We start from the raw sequence: 16473 nt of genomic DNA on the forward strand, positions 1-16473 counted from the left end.
TGAGTTGTCCAAATTCTTGTCTCTGGTCGCCTACAATTTACTCTTAGCAGCCCCCTATGTAGTCAGCAATCTCGCAACAAACTATTGCAAGCCTATTGTCATCAATGACCCCCTACAGATGCACGTATCTTTCAAAAAACAATGCTAGCCTTTTCTCCTCTCAATAAACTGAATCTATTTCTCGTTCCGGCATGCAACGGTGACTCTTGGAATATAAGTAGAACAATATAACTTACAATGCTTTACGTGATGAGCCTCCGTCAGGACACTTATTTCAACAAACTCACAGCTATTCATTTATCTGCCTTACTACTTCAGGAGACTCTCAGAGATCACCACTATTCGACTTGACGATCATTTAACAACTATCGTCTAGAATCACATTCGTTTAAAGGCCAGCACTAAACAGTAACGTTGAAAAAATTATTCTACCGTAAAATTAAATTATGTAAAAAATTATGAAAGTCCACTCACAACGATTCCAAAGAATTAAATTCAAAATTGTCAATGTCAGATTCAACACCAACTTTTCCTACCATTAGAAATTTCCTAAAACTAATTACATGCCAATCGGTTTTTAAGGAGATTACATTCATTTAAATTTCTAAATACAATTGTTCCCTAACCCGGTCTCATTGTCCAAACACATAACCACTTCCTTATCATACTAACTGTACAAAGAAAATACTTAATCCCTATTTAAATTTTGTTTACCTACGGCCATCCAAAGATAATTGACTTTCATTTCTTCGAAATGAATTTTGGTATATTTTTATTATATGTTTTAACTTTTCTAAAATATTAAGATCGAAACCATTAATTCAAATTTTACATATCTTAACAATATATATATATATATATATATATATATATATATATATATATATATAAAAGGTGTTATTTATCAGGTTATGCGGTCACAAAATGAAAACGATTCTATTTTCTTGAAAACTATATTTCGCCAATGGTTATTGGCTTCCTCAGGAGTACACTAAAATTTTAATTAAAAATAATAAATAATTGAAAAATACTTACAAATAAATCAAAAACTTACAGAGCGAAATCGTTAAGATAAATGCCAACACATTATAGGATTAAATTTTGAAGAACTATTAACTATTTTTTTAGATATTATCGTTTTAATTTTTATTTAGAGGTAAACTTATGTAATTATTTTTTTTTTGACGTTATTATGAAGTTTTCAAAATATTGCAATAGATATTACTAAGGTTACTCGTGTCAGTTTTATAGTTAATAGAATTTCTACTTTGAATAATATGATACATCTCGAGAAACAGCCTATCTTTGTAATTTGTTAACGATTCTAATATTTTTACGTTTTTAGATAAAATTATTAAATATTTAAAAATTTTTAGATAAAATAATTTTACAGCAAATATAAGATAGGCTGTTTCTCGAGATGTATCATATTATTCAAAGTAGAAATTCTATTAACTATAAAACTGACACGAGTAACCTTAGTAATATCTATTGCAATATTTTGAAAAATTCATGATAACGTAAAAAAAAAATAATTACATAAGTTTACCTCTAAATAAAAATTAAAACGATAATATCTAAAAAAATAGTTAATAGTTCTTCAAAATTTAATCCTATAATGTGTTGGCATTTATCTTAACGATTTCGCTCTGTAAGTTTTTGATTTATTTGTAAGTATTTTTCAATTATTTATTATTTTTAATTAAAATTTTAGTGTACTCCTGAAGGCCCCGTCTCACCATCAAATAATTGACAGTTATTTGATCAAATTTGACAGTTAGTGACACAAAGTGACAGTTAGTATGTATAGTTTGTGTCACTAGTCAAGTTTGATCAAATAACTGTCAATTATTTGATGGTGAGACGGGGCCTTGTGGAAGCCAATAACCATTGGCGAAATATAGAGTTTTCAAGAAAATAGAATCGTTTTCATTTTGTGACCGCATAACCTGATAAATAACACCTTTTTTACTCATTAAACGGTCGATGAGATATAAAAAAAAATAACTATATATATATATATATATATATATATATATATATATATATATATATATATATATTATTTAAGGAGGAGAAAATAATTGGGTAACCAGCTGAATATGGACAAAGTGTACTCTTTTTACTTATTCCAATATATTTCGCCCATTTTCATGGGCATCATCAGGGAAAGCTACAATGTTGGTTATTAGGTAGGTACATAAGATTAATTAGCAGTATACTTACTAAGTGAGAATTGTTGTCACGATGTTTTAAAAGAAGCAAATATAAATAAAATGATAAAAAACTAAAATACAGAAATAACATATCACAAAAGTCCATAATTTAAAATATACATGATGATAGATAAAATTTATATATTGACACAATGAATTGAAAACAAGGTCTGACATTATTTATTTACTTTTATGTTAATTGTCAGTCAAATTTTTTTGGTCATTATCCTATTAAGTTAAACAGTTAAAATAGGTTATCAGTAATCAATATTATTAATTATTTAAGTGAGAGATATTAGCTAAACCTGTTAAATTTTGATTATTTTTATTTTTGTCTAAGAATAGTAAATAAGAGTATATTTCACTCAGGTGATTAATGTCTGATTTTTTGTTGATGCAATTATCACATTGGGCTATACATCAACAAAAAATCAGACATTAATCACCTGAGTGAAATATACTCTTATTTACTATTCTTAGACAAAAATAAAAATAATCAAAATTTAACAGGTTTAGCTAATATCTCTCACTTAAATAATTAATAATATTGATTACTGATAACCTATTTTAACTGTTTAACTTAATAGGATAATGACCAAAAAAATTTGACTGACAATTAACATAAAAGTAAATAAATAATGTCAGACCTTGTTTTCAATTCATTGTGTCAATATATAAATTTTATCTATCATCATGTATATTTTAAATTATGGACTTTTGTGATATGTTATTTCTGTATTTTAGTTTTTTATCATTTTATTTATATTTGCTTCTTTTAAAACATCGTGACAACAATTCTCACTTCGTAAGTATATGCTAATTCATCTTATGTACCTACCTAATAACCAACATTGTAGCTTTCCCTGATGATGGCCATGAAAATGGGCGAAATATATTGGAATAAGTAAAAAGAGTACACTTTGTCCATATTCAGCTGGTTACCCAATTATTTTCTCCTCCTTAAATAATCTAAATTGAGTCAGCTATTATTAAACCAAGTTTTCTATATATATATATATATATATATATATATATATATATATATATATATATATATATATATATATATATATATATATATATATATGAAAGAACGGCGATTGCATTTTATTACACTTCGACCACCACCGGTATTCTACACGACGTGTTTCGCAGGTTATGTCAACCGCTCGTCAGGAACACCTAGGTGAAGTGGTCGAAGAGGAATAAAATGCACGGGGCCTTCCTGGTAATAATAAAATACCAGACTTCAGTACACTAGGTACGACATCTATATGAAATAAACGAAAGGATTTCTCTGGTGTACAGAAGAAATCCTTTCCGTAGCGGCCGTGACCATGTGAATTCAAAGTCTTGATAAAAGACTATGAAACGACAAAAGATACCTCTTTGTATCACAGATTTGTCTACAAAGCCACGTTATTCGCTACGCATTCCTCAATAACGGAGAAACCGTGATAATATGAAAGAACGGCGATTGCATTTTATTACACTTCGACCACCACCGGTATTCTACACGACGTGTTTCGCAGGTTATGTCAACCGCTCGTCAGGAACACCTAGGTGAAGTGGTCGAAGAGGAATAAAATGCATGGGGCCTTCCTGGTAATAATAAAATACCAGACTTCAGCACACTAGGTACGACATCTATATGAAATAAACGAAAGGATTTCTCTGGTGTACAGAAGAAATCCTTTCCGTAGCGGCCGTGACCATGTGAATTCAAAGTCTTGATAAAAGACTATGAAACGACAAAAGATACCTCTTTGTATCACAGATTTGTCTACAAAGCCACGTTATTCGCTACGCATTCCTCAATAACGGAGTCACCGTGATAATATGAAAGAACGGCGATTGCATTTTATTACACTTCGACCACCACCGGTATTCTACACGACGTGTTTCGCAGGTTATGTCAACCGCTCGTCAGGAACACCTAGGTGAAGTGGTCGAAGAGGAATAAAATGCATGGGGCCATAGTCTTTTATCAAGACTTCGAATTCACATGGTCACGGCCGCTACGGAAAGGATTTCTTCTGTACACCAGAGAAATCCTTTCGTTTATTTCATATATATATATATATATATATATATATATATATATATATATATATAAATATATATATATATATTGTAGCGGAAGAGAAATCTTGGCCGATCCCCGTATAACAGTAAACACCTCGAGAATGACGTAATCGGATGTGCTAGGCCTCGCCGGAGAATTCTGGAAGGTACGTCACGTAGGCGGAACAAGCCGATAGCTCGAGATGGGAGTCGATTGTTCCAGAATAACAACTGGGTATAAATACGGGCATATTTTGTGAATAAGTTTAGTGTATAAGATAAATTCGTCTGTAACTTATATAAATAAAGTCGTATATAAATTACGAACCGCTAGTTTTATTGTAATTAGAAGTAATTACACTAATCACGCTACAGTTGGTGTCGGTGTTCGGTAAACTTAGTGCGATATAAATAAGTGAATTACAGAGAGACTTTAAAAGACTTTTGAACTTTATTCGTCGGGAATAGTTAAAGTGCGTTGATTGTTCGGTATTCGGAAAGACTTTTAAAAGACATTTTGGAAAGTACGTGTGTGCCGACCAAAGATGTTGCTACGAGAACTTACAGTAAAACAGCTCCGTGAACAGCTAGAGGAACGGGATCTGGACAGCAGTGGGCTCAAGATAGTCCTACAAGCACGACTCGAGGAAGTCCTAACGAAGAACGGAGATGATCCAGAGACGTTCCACTTCCAGTCAGCAGAACAAGCAATCTTATCGAAATTAAAAACTGTTTCTGAAACGATTGATGATACTTCTAAGATAAGCAACGAGAAATTTGAAAGTGTTTCTCAAAAGATCGATGAAACTTCTAGAAAAAGCGACGAGAAACTTGAAGAAGTTTGTAAACAGAACAACGAAAAACTTGAAGAAGTTAGTAAAAAAAACAATGAGAAATTCGAAACCATTTCTCAAAAGATCGATGAAACTTCTAGAAAAAGCGATGAGAAATTTGAAAGTGTTTCTCAAGTAATAAAAGACGTTTGTAGACAGACCGACGAGAAATTTGAAGAAGTTTCCAGAACATTCGATAAGATACAGAAAAGTGTAGACGACAATAAAGAAATGCTAGAAGAGAAGATCAAACAACTAGAGAGCATGATAACTGATACAAAAGTACAACCATCAGTTAATGCAGTAGCTTTAGATCTTGTAGTGAAGGATGAAACACCGAGAGACGAAACATCGCATCATATGAGATTTAAATTACCACCATTCGATGGGAAGTCCTCTTGGTCCATATACCTTAGACAATTCGAAGCTATTGCGACCGCCAACCATTGGACCGAACAAGAAAAGGCTGTTTCCTTGACTGCTGCTTTGCGAGGTGATGCTGCAGATATATTAAGATCAATTCCTAAGGGTCAAGAAAATTGTTACCAGACCTTGTTCACTCGTCTAGAAAAACGCTATGGAGATGCCCATCTACAACAAGTATACAAAGCACAACTGCGAAGTAGAAGTCAACGAGCAAGTGAGAATCTGCAAGAATTTGAAGCAGATGTGGCTGGTGTGGTGCGGTTGGCTTATCCAGAGGTGCCAGACAGCGTTTTAGAAGAAATTGCAGTAGATACCTTCGTCAATGGGCTGAAAGATAATGAACTACAGAAAGCTTTACGACTAGCAAGACCGAAAGTTTTAGATGAAGCACTTGCTATTGCCTTGGAACACGAAGCAGCTAGCCAAGCTTCACGAAACAATCGAGTAATAACCGTGGAAAAAGGCGATAAGAGAAAAGATGAACGTTTGGTGGAAATGGTACGGAGGGTGATTCGTGACACGATGCCGAAGAGACGCATGAAGAGGGCTGGAAGAGTTGGTTCAAATACAGATGCTTCCTCGATACGGCCATGCAGTGAAAGTTGTAATCACCGGCTTAAAGTAGATGAACAGCTTTGCCCTGTGAGACGAACTACCGTCGTTAATGAGCAATGGCAGCCACAACAGTTACAAGAAGCCCAAGAAGACGATCCATGTATAAAAAGAGTATTGGATTGGATGCGTCGAGGTGAGAGACCTAGTTGGCAAAACATTAGTGCATGTAGTCCGGAAGTCAAGGCCTACTGGAGCCAATGGAATTGCCTGATACTAAAAGATGATCTTCTGTACAGAACCTTTGAGAACGATGATGGTACAGAATCTAAGCTTCAGTTGATTGTACCTAAAAGTAAAGTGTCAGAAGTATTGCGTCAGTTGCATGACGGTACATCAGGTGGACACTTTGGTATTACGAAGACTCTGCAAAAGGTTCGAGAACGGTTCTATTGGGTGAACTGTAAAGATGATGTAAGAAGATGGTGCCAGAAATGTGAACTGTGTGCATCCGGTAATGGTCCAGTTGGTAAAAAGAGAGCACCCATGAGACAGTACAATGTTGGCAGTCCTATGGAAAGAGTAGCAATCGACATTGCAGGTCCATTTCCAGAAACTGATGCTGGAAATAAATACATCCTGGTAGCCATGGATTATTTTACGAAATGGACCGAGGCCTATGCATTACCAAATCAAAAAGCTGCTACCGTTGCAGAGGTACTTGTTAAAGAATTCTTCAGCCGATTTGGTGTTCCCTTGGAGATCCACTCCGACCAAGGGCGAAACTTTGAGTCAGCTCTTTTCCAAAACGTTTGTAAATTGATTGGTGTCAATAAGACCAGAACAACACCCCTGCATCCTCAATCAGATGGGATGGTCGAGAGGATGAACCGAACGATGGGTAAACACTTGTCCAAAGTTGTATCTGAACATCAGCGAGATTGGGACCAACACATTCATTTATTCCTGATGGCCTACCGCTCGGCCGTAAATGAAACTACAGGTCAAACACCAACCTGCCTGATGTTGGGTCGTGAAGTTCGGTTGCCCTGCGACCTAGAGTTTGGCTGCGGACCTTCCGAGGAACATGTTGCAGGCGAAGACTACGTTGACCGCCTGAAATTACGAATGAACAACATTCATGAACTTGCCCGACAACACATCCAGATAGCCAGTGACAGAATGAAAGATCAATATGATTCTCGATGCAAGAATGAAAGCTTCGAAGTAGGTGATCTTGTCTGGCTTTATAATCCGCAACGTCGTCGAGGCTTATGTCCTAAACTGCAAAGACAATGGGAAGGTCCATATGAAGTTAAGAAGAAAATAAATGACGTAATATATAGAATTAAGAAGTTGCCAAACGGTAAACCAAAAGTTATTCACATAAATCGTCTTGCACCATATGCTGGCTCAAATGAAACAGAAGAAGCACGAGTCCTCCAACAGGAGATGAAAGATGTCGCACAGCCAAGTTTTAATCAATTTATGTCAAATTACGCAGCGAGAAAGAGTGCTAGATTCGGCGTGACCACAGAAGTTCAGCAAGATCTGTTTGGTGTTCCAGAAAACGTCTCTCTGGCCCACTGTGTTGCCCAAGACCTCGAGATGACTAAAGGAATATCGTCCGTATTCAATAGAAAGTTCGGCCGCCTGGACGAGTTAAGAAATCAGCAGCCTAAAATTGGAAGAGTACTGCGATTGGAAGATGGTCCTCGATCTTTGCTGTATATGGTGACCAGAAAGTCTTATACGGACACGCCAAGCTACGAGAACATATGGCGTGCTCTAACTAATTTGAAGAAAATCGTGTGTAATTATGACATCAAAAATTTGGCTTTACCAAAAATAGGCCATGCAGTAGAAAATCTGGATTGGAAGATTGTGAGAAGCATGCTTGAAGTGGTCTTCAGAGGAACTGGTGTACAAATCACTGTGTGTTGCATGAACCCGAAGATGTCGTACCCTTCAAAGACAGTAGACTGTTATTTCTTCTTGAAGGGTGTATGCAGAGCTGGAGAGTCGTGTAGATTCCGCCATCCTGGGCCTTCATTTAGAGTTGCTGATCGAGACGCTCAGATCTTAAGAGGGGAGCAGTGTAGCGGAAGAGAAATCTTGGCCGATCCCCGTATAACAGTAAACACCTCGAGAATGACGTAATCGGATGTGCTAGGCCTCGCCGGAGAATTCTGGAAGGTACGTCACGTAGGCGGAACAAGCCGATAGCTCGAGATGGGAGTCGATTGTTCCAGAATAACAACTGGGTATAAATACGGGCATATTTTGTGAATAAGTTTAGTGTATAAGATAAATTCGTCTGTAACTTATATAAATAAAGTCGTATATAAATTACGAACCGCTAGTTTTATTGTAATTAGAAGTAATTACACTAATCACGCTACAATATATATATATATATATATATATATATATATATATATATATATATATATATATATATATATATATATACTCAATATTTAATCTTAAGATCAGGAGTGAAATCGTGTCATATGCTGACAATACAGTCATAATTTTTTCTGCATCTACATGGGAAGAAGCAAAACAGAAACTTCAACAAGATCTATTTTATATCAAAAATTTTCGGGATACATTTAAACTTCTTCTAAATAAAAAACTAAATATGTAGCCTTTTCTATAAATGGTACAAATCGTCCAAACTTTGAAAACATTAACATACAAAACATTGAAGATCCTATTGAACAAGTAAATGTCATAAAATACCTAGGAGTATATTTAGATAAAAATGTTAAATGGGAACACCGCATAACACATGTTTTCACATCTAGGTGTCTTTCTGTACACTATTATTATACCTACTTAAAATTGTAAATTTTGGTTAATAAATTGAATTGAATTGAATTGAACTCTAAATTTGAAAAATCGCGGAGTGCTACCATTTAAATGGGTGCGTTTTTGAGAAAAGGGTGAATTAGTCCCTAGGCACAGGGTAAATTAGGGTGAGTTCTTAGGGTGAATTTACTATCAAAATATGACATTTTAAACTCCAAGATATTTTTTTTTGCAAAAATATACTCAAAAGAAAAACACGAAAAAAATTCGAAAGAAGCAATTTTGTTTTCTGCCTCATAACTTTTTCCACAGAGGTATAGAGAGGTATAGACATTGCTTTCGCGAAAAATAACTTCCATCCTTTCTCTTTAAAATGATGTTTGGTAGAAGTCTCTAGGATTTATAGTTTCCGAAATTGCATTTTTCAAAGTTCGCCGCTCACAGCATTTTTGGGCCATTTTCCCCATTATTTCGCAAACTCTGTAACTTTTTTCTACGCATTTCTAGGTAGGTATATGCAATGGTACATTTAGTAGGAAGAGAAGTCAATTACCTTTAAAATGGTCTACTGTTTAAGGTTGTACGACTATTTTTAAGCAAGTTATGCTTTTTCAAGGACTTAATGATTTTTGATATTTTTTATGATTATTTTTAAAAAATTTTATTATGGCTTTTTTTCTTGTACATTTAGGTATATACATTGTGAAATAAAAAAAAGCAAATATATAATATTTTATTTACAAAATGGTGTATTGCAAAATATTCTAGGACTATTTTTAAACAAGATATCCGTAGAATATCCAAGAGTATCCTTAATTTGAGAAAATTTTTAACATGTTTTATTTTTTTCAATTAGAAGAATAGCATTTTGTAACATAATTTTTAATTACAAATAACTTTTCCCAATAACATTTTACCATATTGCGAAATATAAAGGTACTTTACTCTTGAGCTAAATTTATATTTTTTAACATACCTCGTACAGTATTAATAAAATTTTATATCTGATGATTGCATCTTAGGTTTCAGACTATGCAGAGCATTTTATAAAGGATGAGTTTTTTCATAAAGTTTATAATAATAAAGTGTTCCATATGGTTCCAACTTAGTGGGACCTATTGCATGTGTAGGTGTAGGTATATGTCATACTTTAAAAAAGCATAGGTATCTTGTTTACAAATAGTCCTAGAATTTTTTACAATACACCATTTTAAAGCAAAGGAAATAAGCTTTATTTCCTATTGCACAATGTATATACATACATAAATATACAATAAAAAAAGTTATAATGAGAAATGTAAAATATATCAAAAATCATTAAAAGTATAAAGTCTTGAAAAACCATATCTTTCTTAAAAATAGTTATACAGCATTCTTCGATAGACCATTTTAAAAATAATTGACTTCTCTTTCTATTAAATGTAACATTGCATAGGTACGCCTAAACTTGCGAAGAAAAAAGGTACAGAACAATGTTTGCGAAGTAACAAGGAGAATGTCCAAAAATCGCTCTGAGTGGTGAACTTTGAAAAATCATATTTATCTACTCTATCTTATATTATGTATAAGTTTTTAGTTTGTGAAAACTGTCATTATAGATAGCAGTGCGTGAAGGATTTAAAATGTGCGTGAAGGGATGGAAGTTCTTTTTCTGTAAAGCAATCCCTATACCTATATTTCCGTGGAAAAAAGTTATTTGGCAAAAAACAAAATTGCTATCTTTCGTGTTTTTTTCTTGCTTTTCTTTTGAATATATTTTTGTAAAAAAAAATATTTTTGACTTTAAAATTTGATACTTCGATAGTAAATTTAACCAGGAACAATTTTCCTGTAGACGTGTTTCCACCAAAAGTGCATAGAACTAACCCTAATTCGCCCTGTGCCTAGGGACTAATTCACCCCTTTCTCAAAAACGCACCCCTTTAAATGGTAGCACTCCGAGATTTTTTCATATCTAAAGGTCCATTGACTATATGAAACAATAAAACCCCGTTAACGTTGTAGCTCCTTGCTAAAATACATAATCAATAGCAATAGCCTATTTCTATTATTTTGTGTGTGAATTTATTTTCCTCTTGTAAAAAATTGTTTGTATTTTAGGTTTTACTCAGGAAGAGAATGAAACGAAAATTATGGAGACTTTTTTTGAACATTCATCTCATAAAGGAGACTGTATGAATTACGCTGAGGCAAAAACCGTAAATAAAAATATAGAAGTTCAGAATAAACAGGGACATTACAATTGTGAAATTTGTTTCAAGAGGTTTTCTCGCTCATCTCATTTGAAAAGACATTTGATGGTTCACAAGGGAGAAAAACCTCACAAGTGTGAAATTTGTTTCAAAGAGTTTTCTCGATCATTTGTTTTGAAACAACATATAAGAATACACACCAAAGAAAATCTTTCTAAGTGTGATATTTGTTTTAAACAATTTACTCAAAGAAATCAATTGAAACGGCATATGAGATTGCACACTGGAGAAAAATCTCACAAGTGTGAAATTTGTTTTAAGCAGTTTACCCGAGCAAGTAGTCTAAAAATACATTTGAGAGTGCACACTGGAGAAAAACCTCACAAGTGTGAGATTTGTTTTAAACAGTTTACTCAAACGCGAAATTTGAAGATTCATTTGAGAGTGCACACTGGAGAAAAACCTCATAAGTGTGAAATTTGTTTTAAGCAGTTTAGTGAAGCTGGAAATTTGAAAAATCATTTGAGAGTGCACACTGGAGAAAAACCTTATAAGTGTGAAATTTGTTTTAAGCAGTTTAGTGAAGCTGGAAATTTTAAAAATCATTTGAGAGTGCACACTGGAGAAAAACCTTATAAGTGTGAAATTTGTTTTAATCAGTTTAGTGAAGCAGGTACTTTAAAAAAACATTTGAGAGTGCACACTGGAGTAAAACCTTACAAGTGTGAAATTTGTTTCAAACAGTTTTCTCAATCATCTGACTTGAAAAGACATTTGATTGTTCACACGGGAGAAAAACCTCATAAGTGTGAAATTTGTTTTAAAGAGTTTACTCGGAGAAATAAATTGAAACGGCATATGGGATTGCACACTGGAGAAACACCTTACAAGTGTGAAATTTGTTTTAAGCCAGGTTCCCAGCCAAGTCATTTGGAGCAACACATGAAAGTTCACACTGGAGAGAAATCTCACAAGTGTGAAATTTGTTTTAAGTGGTTTACCCAAGCAAGTAGTTTAAAAAAACATTTGAGTTTACACACTGGAGAAAAACCTCACAAGTGTGAAATTTGCTGTAGGCGATTTTACCAAGCACATGATTTGAAAAAACATTTGAATGTGCACACTGGAGAAAAACCTCACAAGTGTGAAATTTGTTTTAAGCAGTTTAGTGAAGCTGGAAATTTGAAAAATCATTTGAGAGTGCACACTGGAGAAAAACCTTACAAGTGTGAAATTTGTTTTAATCAGTTTAGTGAAACAGGTACTTTATAAAAACATTTGAGAGTGCACACTGGAGTAAAACCTTACAAGTGTGAAATTTGTTTTAAGCAGTTTATCCAAACAAGTAATTTAAAAACACATTTGGGAGTACACAGTGGAGAAAAACCTCACAAGTGTGAAATTTGTTGCAGGCGGTTTTTCCAAGCAAATGATTTGAAAAAACATTTGAAAGTGCACACTGGAGAAAAACCTCACAAGTGTGAAATTTGTTTTAAGCAGTTTAGTGAAGCGGGAAATTTGAAAACACATATGAGAGTGTACACTGGAGAAAAACCTCATAAGTGTAAAATTTGTCTAAAGCAGTTTTCTTACCCACTCCGATTGAAAAGACATATGATACAACACCCTGGATGTAAACCGTACAATTAAACACTAGAACATTGATAAACAATGGTTCTATAAGACGTTAAACTATAAAACGTTAAAATTTGGAATGCTAATGGCCTACTGCGGCATACGGAAACCCTGCAGTTATACTTAGATCAACAAAAAATAGACATTTGATGGGTCTAACTGCAAAACGCACATTCTCCACTTTTTCAAATTTTACAGGAACTAAAAAAACTTATAAAATTTAAAAAATTAACTATTTTTCATTTGTTATTTCTTTTTTGTAAATAGTGTAACATAAGCAATATTAATAGCTTATAAAACGTTTAACTAGCCTAATAAGGCAGAAATTTCACATTAAATGTTGGATAATGTGAGTTTTGTTTATTATCGTTTTTCGTATTTTTGTTTCCTTGATTTCTCTGTGTTGAAATTATTAATTGGAGTCACATTTACTTCCATTTTATAAAAGACTTATTTAAACATATAAAATTACATTAAGGCATTAATTAATTATAAATTGCTAACTAAAATATCAAAAGCAACTCACTACTGCACAGCTTGTATAATATTCAACCGCACAATTTTTTAAACACTTAGGTCACGTGACCTAAATGCGTGCCTCTGATTGGACTGCAGGGAGGAAAATGTGAGTTTTGAAAATGACCCAGGTTTTTGTACTTGATTTTATATGGGATATTGTTAGTTTTGGTTATAATCCTATATTACAAATTATGTAGTTCAATATGTATAGTCCTGTCGCCAGGGGGGTACAACGGCCTCCTGTATTCAGATGGACTTACCAAAGTTTTTTTATGTATTTTGACACGTAGAACACGAATTTTTTGGGTAACAGTTGATCCGGATGTCGATAAGATTGTTATAAACTAAGAAGCAGTGGTGGCTCGTGGCTTTAGGGACAGAGTCGGCAAGGTTTTGTCTCCAAAGGCTTCAATTTCATAGGAGATCTTTGGTTTTTGTTTTTGTTTTATTTTTTTTTTTTTTTTGTTTTTTTCCTATAAATTTAGAAACTATACCTGTTTATAAATTAACTCTAGTCTACGTTGTTTCGAAGTAGCAAAATGGGTTATAACGTAATTGTAAAATTTATTATTGTTTTGGAGGGATTTTAAAAGTTTTTTTCTATCGACATTTGAGACAAGTTTGACATTCTCTCCTGTTTCATGGTGTTTCGACAATACGTTTTGACTCTTTTGAGACAAGAGAAATCCCGTTCATTTGAGACAGAATTTGCCCACATTTGAGCACAATAATTTATTAATTTCGGTAACAGTTTGTTGTACATAATTAAATGCAGTATATAAAATTATACATAGTCTGTAACTTACTTATCCCACCTTCCGAAAATATTTGGATCAGAATATAAAACTGTTAATCCATTTTCTTAATTTATTTGATTAAAAAATGATGGATAATTTTTAATGAACTTGTCTAATAGATATTTTGAAAATTCTTTGGCGTAACTTTTAAATTTTGAATAGTCAAAGAGGTCAATGACATAACTGTAAGTAAATAATAGTTTTGCCTGGTGCAATTGTTTTAACGTTTGTCGGGAGACCATACAATTCACTGGACATCAAGACAGCCCCGTCATAAATTTGCCTTACCAATTTATTTTTGATATCAAAAAATTTTAATCTGTCCTTTAAATTAAAACACCAAAAATATATTCTGTCTTATGGCTTCTACTCACGTCTGAAAACCTAACAACCTCTCATAAATATTAGACGTAACGCATATCGAAGAACAATTATTGATACTTGTGAATGACATGTTACCTCTATCAGTAGTTTCGTCTACTTCTACCGAAAAGGATCAAAATGTAACTACTAATTGATTCTTTCATTCTGTGCTGTTTTAGGTACGCCGCTATATTCTTCGAGTCAGAAAATAAATTAGAAAACTCCAGATCGTATTTGTTAAACAGTTTTATTTGTTCTCTATAATTAACTTGATTTAACGAATGCTCCGATACATCCTGTCCGGTACATCCCATGGTAATTCCTAACAACTTAAAAGAATTACAATATCAATAATAATTAAACGACGTAAAACTACTTACCTATGTATTTCATAATTTTATCCCGGGCCCGCTAGCAAGGCAATACGCTACGTACGTGCCTTTCTGCCGTTTGCAGATCACCGCTCGGCAGAGGTACCCGCTGCCGCACTTGCCATTCAAATAAATACGGGGAATGTATAATTGGTTGCCTATCGGCTAATATTCCATAGCTCCTTATTATAAGCAAATCTTCGATCTGGGGACGGCATGCCGATGCCGAGCCGGGCTTTATAATAAGAATTCACACAATCGCAATCGGGTGCGGGTCTGCGGGTGCATGGCTATAGGATCATTAATTTGAAAAATCTCTTACGCACAGGGATCACTTAACTAACGTATCGGGATCGAATTCTTTTAAAAACAATGAATAAAATTTAGTCTGTATTATCTCACAGATATATTTTTTATTTCACAGAAACGAATATCATCAACTCCGATTAAATCAAATATTTAAAAAATCTATAATGTGTCCATAAATGTGTGGGTCGGCACTGCCGACCCTGACGAGACGCCACTGCTAAGAAGTTGAGGAATTACATAACAGCGATTTCTCGCAAAACAAAACATTTTTTTGTATTTTTTGGGCCATTCTAACCAAAAAATGTTCCTACAAAATTTTTCGTTGGATGCATAGTTTTCGAGATAAACGCGGTTGAACTTTAAAAAAATCGAAAAATTGCAATTTTTGGACCCGAATAACTTTTGATTAAAAAATAAAATAGCAATTCTGCTTACCGCATTTGAAAGTTCAAGTCAAATTATATCGGTTTTAATTATTTGCATTGCTAAAAATTTATTATTTTATTGTTAAAAAAAAGCTGATATAAACACCTAGTGCTTGAGTGATGTTTTCAATGATTTCTCATTTAAAATCGAACGAGTAGTTAGAGCAGGTACAAGTGCAAGCGAGGCTATTTCTACGTAGCATGAATTAAAACGCATGTATTAGGCACGGGAAACACTATGTGTTTATAGCTTTTTTTAACAATAAAACAATAAATTTTTAGCAATGCAAATATTCAAAACCTATATAATTTGACTTAAACTTTCAAATGCGGTAAGCAGAATTGCTATTTTATTTTTTAATCAAAAGTTATTCGGGTTCATAAATTGCAATTTTTCGATTTTTTGAAAGTTCAACCGCGTTTATCTCGAAAACTATGCATCCTACAAAAAAACTTGTAGGAACATTTTTTGGTTAGAATGGCCCAAAAAATACAAAAAAATTTTATGTTTTGCGAGAAATCGCTGTTATGTAGTTCCTCAACTTCTTTGTTTATAACAAACTTATCGACATCCGGATCAACTGTTACCTAAAAAATTCGTGTTTTACGGGCCAAAATACATAAAAAAACTTGGGTAAGTCCATCTGAATAAAGGAGGCCGTTGTACCCCCCTGGCGACAGGACAGGACTAGTACAGCTGGAATCAATTAAAAAGTCATTTTTGAAAAAAGTGGAAAATGTGAGTTTTGCAGTTAGATCCCTTATTTGCATTGTCTCTGAAAACCATTTTACAAATGAAAGTTATATAAAGTTAAAGTGATGTTTTTTACTTTACTAATCCAGAACTCGTCTACCTTTCGGTGTGAGTTTTTACGGAGTTAGGTTCTCCGTCGTTTTCTTCCACATTTTCTTCCATTTCTTTCTATCCATGGCCAATGCTTTTGTTTCCTCCCATTT

The 16473-nt window shown here is 33.6% G+C and overlaps 1 protein-coding gene across 1 annotated transcript in view; it reads left to right on the forward strand.

Annotated features, from left to right (window-relative positions):
• LOC126887839 (zinc finger protein 227-like) overlaps nucleotides 1-15842 on the forward strand; it is a 113058-nt gene extending 97216 nt beyond the window's left edge. The window contains exon 4 of the transcript XR_007699232.1: nucleotides 13309-15842. The gene's annotated coding sequence lies outside the window, so the exon portion shown is untranslated. The remainder of the gene's footprint in view (nucleotides 1-13308) is intronic.
• Nucleotides 15843-16473: the final 631 nt, after the last annotated feature.

Source organism: Diabrotica virgifera, chromosome 7, assembly GCF_917563875.1.
Source record: "Diabrotica virgifera virgifera chromosome 7, PGI_DIABVI_V3a".
Taxonomy (NCBI): domain Eukaryota; kingdom Metazoa; phylum Arthropoda; class Insecta; order Coleoptera; family Chrysomelidae; genus Diabrotica; species Diabrotica virgifera.